Below are 13,868 nucleotides of genomic sequence, written 5' to 3'. Positions count from 1 at the left end.
AACTCGCTCGAGGTCCCAAATCACATCAAACAACGTCAAAAATATAAATCGCACCCCGAATCGAACTTATGAACTTCCAAAACTTCCAACTTTGAAAACTCATGCTGAAACCAATCTAACCAACCCGGAATGACGCCAAATTTTGTAGGCAAGTCCCAAATAACATAACGGAGCTGTTCCAACTCTCGGAATTGCATTCCGACCCCGATATCAAAAAGTCCACTTCCGGTCCAAATCTCCAAAAATTTGACTTTCGCCATTTCAAGCCTAAATCAGCTACAGACCTCGGATTTACAGTCCGGACATGCTCCTAAGTCCAAAATCACCCAACGGATCTAATGGAAGTGACAAAACTCCATTCTGGAGTTGCTTTCACATAGTTCCAACTACGGTCAAAATCCTAAGACTTAAGCTTCCGTTTTAGGGACTAAGTGTCCCAAATCACTTTGAAACATCCGGTAACCGAATTCAACCACGCACACACGTCAATACACATAATATGAAGCTGCTCAGGGCCTTATGCCGCCGGACGGGACTTAAATTCTCAAAATAACCGGCCGGGTCGTTACATCCTTCCCCTCTTAAACAAACGTTTGTCCTCGAACGTGCTAAGAATCGCCTTGAAGTCTTGAAATAACTGAAAGTACATACCCAACATACACCTGTGGGTGACACCACGCCACCCCAATCCACATAAGCCTGAAGACACCATCTAAACTGTAATTTATCCTTTCTGCCAACACAAATAAGCTTTAGAGTAAAAAATTCTCACCTTCCATTTATCTTCAAAAGACCCAATTCTAAATCCATAACCGATATCAGTCTCAACCAGTTGTAACTACTCATGCCTACACCCAAAAGGTACGACCACACAACAAGAAACACCACATATAGGCCTATAATAATATTTTTGATCACAATAACTTCCCGAAATCAAAACCAGCACCGGTAATTAGCCTCATATTCGTTAGAACCCTGTTCAAACCTCCACAACACTGACAACGATGCAAGAAACACGAATACCTCTTAACTATACCCCATAATCAACAAGTCACAACTAACACCACCGAGCACACACCCCACAAGCTAAAACTCAAGAAGCATATAACGAGAATGACTGAATACGTAAAGAGAAACACATAAGAGGAATATCAAACAAGCCCGATAGGCACAACTCTTTAACAGTACCATACTACAAATCAATTCAAAAGGAAAAATCAAAGTACCTGAACAAATCATAAGGATCTCATCCTAGTATCACCCTCCACCGCGGCACGCAGCCCGACTCAAACATATCAAATCATACTAATAGAAATCTTCCACTAACTCAATTCTGCCAATAAAATCTCAACACTTGTTAAACTCTCACCCCGGTAGAGTATCAAATCACAATTTATAACCAATTTACTCAGGAATCACATCAAACCTAATGGACAACGTGAATTTACTTATAGTCTCGTAACTTTCAATAATGAATAGAAACACATGATAGACACGGCTATCACTCATATAATCTCCCAACAGGGTAAACATCTAAACATAATACTAAGTCATAAACTCACCCATAGGTAGGACAACAAGTAAGGGAACTCGCCCCGATAAGCAGGACCGAATCAAAATACGAATAGTGCCCCTCTGTAACAAATAAAAAGCATACCTGTATGACATCATCTGGCGCAGTGGCCTCAATCCTACTATATGAAACACATCAACGGGTGGGGCCTTCTCCTCTTGGGCACCCTCTACCCTCCTGAATACTCCGATGTGACACACCTGTCCGGAATCTAGGACAATCTCTCACCCTGTGGCTGGTATCTCCACACTCGAAGTAACCTCTCTGCTGATGTGGCTGTGGGAACTGTGCGGTACGGGTACTTTAAGACCCATGAGAACCTGAAACACTGTACGAAGCCTGAAGTGCAAACTGAACTGGATGAACCACAAAACTTCTACCATGTCGTACCCTACCTCCACAATAAGGACCAGTAGATCTCTCCAGTCTATGAGGCCTCCTCACCTCCCTGTCCTCTCTCTCCCGATCTCGCTTGTACTCTCTCTCATGGCCTCGCCTGTCTTCTCCCTCCTGGTCCCACATGCCCTCTACTCGATGAGCGATCCCTACCACCTGCTGAAACGAAACATCTAACTCTAACTCTCGAGCCATGCTGAACCGAATATCATGCCTGAGTCCCTCAATGAATCTGCGGACACGCTCTCTAACTGTGGCAACCAAAGCAGGCGCATACCTGGCCAAATCACTGAATCTCATAGCATACTCTGACACTGACATAGTACCCTAGCACAGCTTCTCAAACTCCGCGCGCCATGCATCTCGAAGGGACTGAGGCACAAACTCTCTCAGGAACATATCGGAAAACTGAACCCACGTAAGTGTAGCTAACTTGGCTGGGCTACCTAACTCATATGCCCGCCACCACTGGTAAGCCGCTCCCCTGAGCTGGAACATAGTAAAAGCAACCCCGCTCATCTCCACAATACCCATAGTATGGAGAATGCGGTGACACTCTTCCATAAAACCCTGTGCACTCTCTGAAGCCAAACCACTGAATGTAGCAGGGCCATATTTCTTGAACCTTGTAAGTCTAAGCCGCTCTTCCTCGGATGCTGCTTCCCTGACCACGAGCTGAACTGGAACCACATGCTGTGTCGCCATGACACCTGGAACCTGCCCAACATGAACTCGCTGCTCTAGGGTATGGGCGGCGGGAGTCTGGGTTCCTCCCCTCGTATGTGAAGTAGCTGGTGCAACCGGAATTAACCTCGCCTGAGCCAATGGACCAAACATGCTTAGGAACTGTGCTAAGGTCTCCTGAAGTCCGGGGGGTAATAAAAGGAGCCTCCGGTGCCTGATCCCTAACTGAAACTACTGGAAGCTCATCAACTGCTGCTCTGGTAGGTGCTCTGGCTGCGACACTTCCTCCTCGTCGGCCTCTACCTTTGCATCTCACGATACTTTCTCCAAGAGCAGCATCGTCTATAACTGTAGCTCGTGTCCTCACCATCTGTGAGAGAGTGGAATGATACAAGTTCAAACTCCGAGATCAATAACCTCGCACGATAGGAATGAAAGAAGTGAGATTGTCCTAATAGTTCTATAGCCTCTCGAAGATAAGTACAGACGTCTCCGTACCGATCCGCAAGACTCTACTAAACTCGCTTATGACTCGTAGCACCTATGAACCTAGAGCTCTGATACCAACTTGTCACGATCAAAATTTCCCTCTGTTTGGGTATCGTGATGGCACCTAGTCTTAGGGACTAGGTAAGCCTAACAATAATTAAAAGAACAACATTATTTAAATAGAATCTCCTAAAAATTCCCAAAACCGGTAGTACAAGTCATAAGCTCTATAGAGTAATTGCTAGAAAATTTCTAAATACAACTGTCTAGAAATAAGAATAAACAGTGCAAAACAAAAAGTTAAAGGTGACTCTGAGGCCTCCGAACGCAGCAGCAGGTTTACCTTGAGTCTCCACAGCAAAAGTCCACACAGCTAGCTAACGAACAAGTACTTGGATCTGCACAAAAATGTGCAGAAGAGTAGCATGAGCACACCACAGCGGTGCCCAGTAAGTATCAAGACTAACCTCTGTGGAGTAGTGACGAGGAACAGTCAAGACACCCACTGGTCTAATAAACCGAACAGATATAAGTACACGAACAACATAAGTATGATGTCTACATGAAGACTATACAATATGGCTCATAGTACAAAAATGGCAATCAGGAAGGAAACAACAATTATCAGCGGAATATCATGAAACGACACAGAAAGGTGAATGGAACACAACCTAAATCCGAAATCACAAATATAGCAAGGACAAATAATAACTCAGCAACTACAACCGCTTTTACATCAGGTTTTAGTCAGCAACTCCATGAGATACCGAACCTCGGACAAATCACAACTTATGGGTCTCAAGACCTGAACTCTAACACTTGGCCTCTTGTGCCCTCATAACATCTCATAACCGCACTGACGACGCACGTGCCAATAGAGCCATTCTCACATAGAAGGTAAGTAAACAAGGGTAAGCATCTATGCTCAACAATATCAAGGACACCACTTATCCGATAAGAGTGATTAACTACGTGTATGCTTGTGCAAGTGTCCTACCATAGTCCATTTCAGCAAATAAGAATAAGGAACAAGAACGGACATCACGTAGAATGTTTTCTCACAGCTTTCACAAGATAAAGCTCACACAGGTACGTATACCACTATAAAAATATCAACAACAAAAATGCCCCCAGGCCACAAATCATCACAAATCAACCCCTGACACAGCCCACCTTGTCTCACCACGTGTGAAATAGTAACATAAATGCCCCCCTTGTCTAGCCACACGTGCATAATAATATTCCCACCTTGTCATGCCGCATGTGCAAAATATCAATAGTAACAATAGCATACTAGAAACCTCGTGCAACCCCATAACAACAACCGAACGGCAGAAACCTCGTGCATCACAATAATAACAACCGCACGACGAAAACCTCGTGCATCACAATAATAACAACCGCACGATAGAAACCTCGTGCATCACCACAACAAATACAATAACAACAATGGCAATACTACAAAGTACGACAAGTAAATCAACTCAAGAACTTTTAGATCACAAGAAAATGCGGAACCAATTCACAAGGAATAACCACAGTCTTAGATGCTAGGCGTAAAGAGAACAACTCAACAAGGAAAACTAATGTGTTGCAACAATCCCACAATATACACCTCAATAATAGGGAAGCTAACACGAGTCAAATAATTCCAAATAAAAACAAGTCGTCTGAGTTATAGGATATCTAAACTTCTTTTAAGGTTGAGAAAATTACGAAGGATATTCAACAATTCAATTAAAGATAAGTAGCGGAAAAATGATCATAACCTCAATTAAGACTGAACAATTATAGGATGAATTAATATTTATTCCAAATAAAGATAGGCGGTTATGAAAAGATAGCAAGACAACAGAGGAGGTAAAATCTCTAGTTAAGTCAAATAAGAGTCAAATAGGCAATAAGAGTGAATCCTGAAGCAATTAATTCTAATTAAAGCATGTAAAGGTGAAACTAGTAAATAGGGACTTAATCACATCAAGAACAACTTCATACTCGGTGAATGTAAGGACCTAAGAATCCTAAAAGGCCAACTTTCCACAAATAAGTTCGAGCACGTACTCGTCACCTCATGTACATGGAGTACAATCAACATAGAAGACTCATACCCTAAGGAGAAATCCCCCATACAAGGTTAGGCAATATATTTACCTCAAAGAAGACAAACTGATACTCAAAAATAAACTTCTCATGTGAAATGACCTCCGGGCGGATCAAATCTAATCAAAATAACTTCAAAGCACAAATAAAACTCCTAAGAGACTATTCCGGATTATTATAAAGTGTCAATCTTTATAAAAGTCTAAAAATTGGTCCAAAGTCGACCCCCAGGCCCACACCTCAAAACCCGACAAATTTTACAAAACCTGAACACTCATTCCGATATGAGTCCAAACATATAAAAATTATCAAATTTCTATACCATTTTGTCCCTCAAATCATGATTTTTCATTTTGAAAATTTTCTTCAAACACCAACATTTTGCTCAACTCAAAACACAAATTAAATGATAATAACAAAGATAAAATCACGGAATATAATAAATTCTAGGTGAAGAACACTTACCCAATCAAATTTCTTGAAAAACCCATAAAGAATCGCTCAAAACCGAGCTCTAGAACTCCAAAAATGGTGAAAATGGCAAACCCTCGAAATAGAGGACTTTATATTCCGCCCAGGTGTTTTGTGCATCGCGAACGCGGAGAAAGGGACGTGTTCATGAAGAAGAAAAACAAAAGCTGCCCAGTTTTTCTTCGCGAACGTGACAATACGTTCGCGAACGCCGAAAGGAAATATATGATGGCCCAATGACTGCTCTTCGCAAACGCGTGTAGTAGTACGAGAATGCGAAGAGTGTAATAGAATATCTACGCGAACGCGTAAGCGACACGCGAACGCGAAGAGGAAAATGATCACTAGTGCCAGGGCCTGGTTTGTACTTCGCGAACGCGAGATAGGGAATGCGAAGGCGAAGAAGGGGACTTCGCGAACGCTAGAGGGTGACTGCGAACGCGAAGAGGAAATATTTCACCATCTAAAATAACACTACGCGAACGCGAACGCGATGAAGGAAACAAGATGACAGATAACAACTGTTCAAAATAGGGGGAAATGACCCATAGCCCATCCGAAACTCACCCGAGGCCCCCTGGACCCCGTCTAAACATACCAATAAGTCCCATAACCTAACACGGACTCGCTCGAGGTCCCGAATCACATCAAACAATGCCGAAAATACAAATCGCACCCCGAATCGAACTTATGAACTTCCAAAACTTCCAACTTTGAAAACCCGTGCCGAAACCAATCTAACCAACCCGGAATGACGTCAAATTTTGCAGGCAAGTCCCAAATAACATAAAGGATCTGTTCTAACTCTCAGAATCGCATTCCGACCCCTATATCAAAAAGTTCACTTCCGGTCCAAATCTCCAAAAATTCTACTTTCGCCATTTCAAGCCTAAATCAGCTACAGACCTCGGATTTACAGTCCGGACATGCTCCTAAGTCTAAAATCACCCTATGGAGCTAATAGAACCGACGAAACTCTATTCTGGAGTCGCCTTCACATAGTTTCGACTACGGTCAAAATTCTAAGACCTAAGCTTCTATTTTAGGGACTAAGTGTCCCAAATCACTCTAAAACATCCGGTAACCGAATTCAACCACGCATGCACGTCAATACACATAATATGAAGCTGCTCAGGGTCTTATGCCACCAGACAAGACTTAAATTCTCAAAACAACCAGTCAGGTCATTACAGCTGGTTACCTCCGAATGTGAAATGTCTCGTATTGATTACAGTTTCTTCTATAAAAGATTCGACTATTTGTACTTCTTTCACTTTTTGATCCTAGCTTTTACCTTTGAATTCTCTAGCGGCTATCAACTCATTCAAATCATTATCTCTTTATCTTTAATCTTCAAATCTTCATAATTGTTCTTAGGTTTCTACCCAGATCTTCATCCTACCTTCAGACCTTCATACTTTTACTTCAAACCTTCATATATTTCCTTCAAATCTTCATATCTTTCCTTCGAACCTTCATATTTTCCAGATCACAATGGCTAAGACTTTTAAATCAGTTCCTCAATAGGCTTTCTCTTCATCTTCCCACCCTGCCACATGTACCGAGGCGGCCGTTTCTGAGGTGGTTGCTCTCGAGAAGGAAGCTCCTGAGGTGGTTTCTCCCGAAGTGACTGCTACTGAAGAGGCACTAGATCCCCCCATGAAAAGCGTTATACCCAGTGGCTGTTCAATCGGACACGACTTCAAAGTCGAGAAGGTCTCATCCAAACAAGACCGAGGTGAAGGGGCATCGAGATATATATGCTCCATTCCCGAAGATACCCTTCCTATAGTCCGAGAGAGCAGTAAATGGGGAAGGTAAGGACGTGGTAGTCCCCGAGCCTAAGGACGATATTACTACCCATGTAGAGGGGTATTTAAGTGTTTACACTTACCCCTTCACGCTGGGCCCGGTAGACCCAATAGTTCTGGTCTTTTGTAAAAGTTACGAGGTGTGCCTCGGTCAAATCCACCCGTCTCTTTGGAGGATCGTGATCCTCCTACGTTATTTTGTGAACAACACCGAATCTCCTCGGTTCACCCTCGACCACCTACTCCATCTGTAGAGTCCCTGAATATTTTGAGGGGGACTAATCAAGCTCGTTTACCGGGCCAGCAAGGCTCCCTTTTTGAGCGTCAATGAGGATCGAGATCGAGGCTGGTAGGGACGTTTTGTTCGGGTAAATACTAAAGATTTGATCCCTCCCAAGTTCCTACCATTTCCCGAGAAGTGGAATGCATCTCGTAAGTGCAGTTTTTCTTTAAGTGTCAAGTCTCCTTTGTTTCCTTTCTCATCATCGGTATTTGTGGTCATGCAGCTATTGCTTGGGTTCCAATGCAGTCCCCCGGCTTAAGGAGTGGATCGAAGGCATCTGCAAGCAGATGTCATAATTCGAGCGCTCGTGCACAAGCTTTTGAAAGGCAGATGGGATGCTTCTTCTCATGGTAAGGATCTTCTCTAAAAAGTTATTGTTACGTCCCAAACTTACGTAACGCTGGCCTTTTCTCTTTCTTTCGCAGGTTTGCCTAAGACCACCGAACTTAGGCCACTGGAAGGGGACAAGGATGCGTCCTTATCCATTGATCACTCTATTACGGGATGAACCTGGGCTGCTACGGGGGAGAAGAAGAAGAGGAAAATAAAGTCTTAAGGCTCCTCGGGTCCCGAGGTGAAGCCAAAAAAGAGGGCGGCTTCCCGGGCTCATAATCCCAAGAAGAAAACCAACTCCCAAGTGCCGGATTATGACTCGCTTCGCCGGCTCAGGGACTAGTCTGAAGAAGGCGACATCTTTGTTGCTCACGGATCGACCCCTACCGGGGAACGGGCGTCAACCGGGGAAAGGATCCATGAGGCCGATCTCCTTCCAACGAGAAGCCTCTTCTCTTCCAAAGGAGACGTCCGATGTGATAGACATCATCGAGACGTCCTCCTATACCGAGTTCATGCTTGAATAGGCCCAAACTGGTAAGGAAACATCAAGTGAAGGAGTTCACGGTACGTATAACCCTCTCTACTCCTTCTTCGATGGCGTGGAGATGTCTACTTTAGAAGATATTTTTGGGCTGGGTGACCTAGAGATCCCGAAGAAGGGAGCGCCTTCGAAATATGGCAGGCCGAGTTCGATCCCAAAACTAGTAAAGCAATTTCCTGCTACGAGTGTAGATCCATGCCGTAAGAGAACAATCATTCTTTCGGTCCAGGAGGATGCTAAGGTTCTATCTACTCCAGTGTGCATAGCCATCTACCTCTGATGCCTGGTGACCGAGGAGGACCAGGAAAAGATGAACGAGGTGGGCGCGTCGAGTCTCTTCAAGGAGGAACAGTAGGCACTGAACCGGGTAAGGCATCAACACCCCCTCATGAATTCCACTTAGTTTTCAATATCTCTTACTGTTTTCGTTGCTTCGCAGGCCTTAGTGCTTCACCATGAGAGCCTCTTCCGATACTGCTTCAAAATCAACCAGCTCGAGTTCGAGCTTAAGGAGCAGGTTTGAAAGAAGGACATGTACAAGCTTCTCACTGAGCAACAAGACGAAGCCGTCAAGGATCTTCAGGCCGAGCTGGACAGGGCTCAGAAGGAAGCTTCAAACCTTAAGCGGGAATATGCCGACTTGGTCAAAAAGGTAAAGGTCTTTGATGTTAAAAATGAGGAGCTAGTCATGGTGGCTAACAACACAACCTCACAGGTCCAACAGAAGATCGACCTGATCGACCAACTCCAAGCCGAGATGAACGAGGTCTAAGCCATGGACGACGGGTGGAAAAGCAAAATGGACCTGCTAGATTCGGAGAAGGAAACCGCTAAGATGGATCTGGCATCAGTTGAGAACCAACTCCAGGTGGCGAGGGACAAAGATGAAAAATGGTATCAGCTGAATGACGATCTCCGAGCACAGCTGAGCTCGACCGTCATAGAGCGGGACGCCCTCGGTAAAAAATACGAGGCTGTGAAGTCCAAATTAGATACAATCTTCGCCGATGCCGAAGAAATGGTGGCCCAATACAAGGCCGATGTGGAGGCAGCCAAGATCCTCCTGGAGGCAAAGGCCGAATATATGAAGCGACTGTCCCGAAGAGAGACCTTCGAAGAGATCCACGCCCGAGGTTTTGACCTATCGGCTGAGATTGAGGAAGCCAAAATGTTAGAGGTCTAGTCGAAGAAGCTTTACGAGCCTGAAGGTGCTGAAGGCTCTGAGGGTTTCGAGGGATCTGAAGGCTCCGACGGCTCCGGCGATGAGTCGGGCCCCGGCGAAGACCGGACGTAGATGCCTTAGTACTTTTTTAGTTTTTGTCATATATATATATATATATATATATATATATATATATATTGAGGCCATTTTTATCGGGCCTTTGTAAATATACTTCAGAATATATATATAAAATTTTCCATATATATATATTGAGGCCATTTTTATTGGGCCTTTGTAAATATACTTCGGAATATATATATAAAATTTTCTCTTTCTGACAATATCGTACCTTTTCTTTTCCAGCATCTTTTCATAATTTCTATTCGTGTAATATTTCTACTGCCTTAGCATATAATCAAATGTAGTTATAGGACGTTCATTTTTCAGAGGTCTGAATAGGACCTGACCTAGATACAATTTTGTTTAATCGAGGCTTTGAAAACTCGGTGTGACCGGAGGTTTTTTCAAGATGCTTAAGCGATTTTTAGACGATATTTTTGCCGAGGGTAACCTCTTAGCAGCTTTTGAGTTCTTATAAAGGCCTTACTTTATGATTATGAGCTTCGGACGTCCCCAAGACATTTTTAGGGTGGTCGTAGCCTTTCGTATTTGGGCACCGTCTCATAGGTTTTGTGCCTCCGAGATTTGGTAGCCCGAGTTGTCCGAACTTTCTTCAAACGACAGTCCCCGAATAGGGGTAGACCTTGGGTTTGATAGTGTAGCCTGGATTTTCCAAAATTTCTTTGGACGATAGTACCCGAATAGGAGTAGCCCTTGGGCTATTAGGATCCTGAATTTAAGAGGAAAGAAAATGCGAAAATAGCAGGGCAAAACTTTCTTTCATTTCTCAGTGTGTAAAGTACATGATCAAAAGCGCATTAAAACTTGTATCATAGCTTGAGTGGACTATGTGGGCATGGTACATACGACCGTTTGGCCCTTACAGTGAATCCTAATCATCAAGCCTTGGCTTCTAGTATACAAAGTTTTTCTTTTTTCTTTGCTAAAAAACCTTGATCCTTAGTCCGAGGGTAATGGCCCCCAGCATTCGAGGTCGAGTTTGAGAGGGCTCAGATACTGTTGACATGAAGTGGAAGATCATTGACTCCAGTATGAGACCGGACTTTGAATCTAAGTTAGCACATTTTACTGTTTCCTCGTTAAAAGCCTTACCGAAAACCCATTTTAGGACAAAACTGGTTCAAGAGTAAAAGAGTATAACATGTGCTTTCAGACCTAATAGCCACATCCATACTTGGCCGTTGCCTGCAAGTGTTAGTCCGATTCATAACATGATTAAAGAGTAGTTGAGATCGTACCTTAGCAATAGTACTGCTTTAAGTGTGTCACGTCTAGTTGTTCGGAAGTTGAACACCATTTCCCGCTTTGAGTTTGTATGAGCCTTTGCCGGTAATTCCGATGACTCAATACGGTCCTTCCCAATTCGGTCCTAGCTTCCCCTCGTTCGGGTTCCGGGTGTGTAATATTACTTTCCTCAACACCTCACCGATCTAATATTGGAGGTTAGCTCTTCAGTTGATGTATTTTTTTTTTCCGTTGTTTCTGGGCGGCCAACCGGACTAAATCTGCCTCACGTCTTTCATCCTATAATTCCAGGCTTGTGATCATGGCCTTGCCATTTGACTCTTCGGTCGCACATTAGAATTTAATGCTCGGCTCTCCCACCTCGACTGATATCAAGGCTTCGGCCACGTAGACCAACGAAATTAGAGTGGCCCCGGTACAAGACTTCGAGGATGTACGATATGCCCACAGGACTTCGGGCAAGATTTCCTTCCATTTCCCTTTGGCATCGGTCAACCTATTTTTAGGTTTTGAAGTATGGTCTTTTTATGTTGATTCCGCCTGTCCGTTCCCACTAGGGTGGTAAGGTGTTGATAGTATCTTCTTAATCTTGCGATCTTCAAAAAATCTATTTACCATGCTGCCGATGAATTATTTCCTATTATCGCACACGACTTCGGCTAGTATCCCAAATTGACATATTATGTGGTCCCAGATGAAGTCAATGTCTTCTTTGTCCCAGACCTCTTCGAATGCTTGGTCCTCGACCCATTTGGAAATATAATCATTCATGAATAGTATGAATTGAGCTTTACCAGGTGCCCATGGTAGGGGACCGACGATGTCCATTCCCCATTTCATAAATAACCACGGGGACAGGACCGAGTGGAGTATCTCTCCCGGTTGATGGATCATTGGTGTGTGTCTCTAGCAGTCATCGCAATTTCGTACGAAGTCCTTTGCATCCTTCTCCATTTCAGTCCAATAATAGCCGGCCCTGATTAACTTTTGAACCAAAGATTCTGGCCCCGAATGATTTCTGCAAGTGCCTTCATGAACTTTTCCCAAGGCGTGCTTGGTATCTCCCAGCCCCAAGCATCCTGCTAACGGGCCGTCAAACGTTCTCCTGAACAATGTCCCTTTGACCAAGCTAAATATGGCAGCTTTGGTACGGATGACTCTTGATTCTTTGGGATCCGAGGGTAATTTCCTAATCTTCAAGTAGTCTATGTACTTGTTCCTCCAATCCCAAGTTAAACTCGTTGAGTTTACTTTGGCGTGCCCTTCTTCTATCACCGGATTTATGAGCTGTACGACTGTTCCCGAACTGAATACATCATCATCAACCGATGATCCCAAGTTAGCCAGAGCATCAGCCACGTTGCTCTGATCTCAAGGCACGTGCCGGTGGGTCCATTCCTTGAATTGATGCAGCATTACCTGTAACTTGTCTAAATATCTTCACATTCATTCCTCTTTCACTTCGAATGTCCCATTGACTTGATTTACCATGAGGAGGGAATCACACTTAGCTTCGACTACCTCGGCCTCAAGGCTTTTAGCCAATTCCAGACCTACAATCATGGTCTCATACTCGACCTCATTGTTAGTCAATTTCACAAAAGGGTCTAAATTCCTGAGGTAGTCCCCAAGGTGAGCAATAATTCTCTTTTGACTTCGGGCACTAAGGCCGGCGTAAAGCCGGCCATGATGTCGGCCAGAATTTGAGATTTTATGGAGGTTCAGGGTCGATATTCGATATCGTACCCGCTAATTTTGATGGCCCATCTGGCCAACCATACCGAGAGCTCGGGCTTATGCATGATGTTCCTTAATGGGTAAGAGGCTATGACACAGATGGGGTGACATTGAAAGTACGGTTTTAACTTTATGGAGGTGCTTAGCAAAGCGAGCGCCAATTGTTTCAGGTGAGGATACCTTGTTTCGACCTCGCCTAGAGTTTTACTGATATAGTAAATAGGGAATTGCGTACCTTCCTCTTCCTGGACTAAGACTTCACTTACCACCACCTCGGAAACCTCCAAGTAAAGGTACATTTGCTCATCCGCCTTCAGGGTGTGGAGCAGGGGCGGACTTGAAAGGTACCATTTGAGATCTTCCAAAGCTTGTTGGCATTCTGGGGTCCAGGAAAAGTTACTCTTCTTCTTCAACAGTGAGAAGAGCTGATGGCTTTTGTCCGAGGATCTCAATATGAATAGGCCCAGGGCGGCTATACGCCCGGTCAGCCTCTGAACGGCCTTGACGCTGTCTACCACGGTGATGTCTTCTATGGCTTTAATTTTTTCCGGGTTGATCTCAATCCCTCAATTGGATACCATGAACCCGAGAAATTTTCCATATCCGACCCTGAATGTGTACTTTTCTGGGTTCAACTTCATATTGTATCTCTTCAATATATCGAAGGTTTCCTGAAAGTGTTTCAAATAGTCCTCTGCTCGTAGGGACTTGACTAACATGTCGTCAATATAAACTTCCATTGATTTTCCTATCTGTTCTTCGAATATCCGATTTACTAGGCGTTGATAGGTGGCATCAGTGTTCTTTAATCCGAATGGAATTATGTTATTAGGTGTCGAATTTAGTGATAAAGGAAGTCTTTTCTTGATCGCCCAGGTCCATCCAAATTTGGTTGTACC

The sequence above is a fragment of the Nicotiana tomentosiformis genome, chromosome 8 (genome assembly GCF_000390325.3).
Source record: "Nicotiana tomentosiformis chromosome 8, ASM39032v3, whole genome shotgun sequence".
Taxonomy (NCBI): domain Eukaryota; kingdom Viridiplantae; phylum Streptophyta; class Magnoliopsida; order Solanales; family Solanaceae; genus Nicotiana; species Nicotiana tomentosiformis.
Note: the sequence above shows the minus strand (reverse complement) of the source record.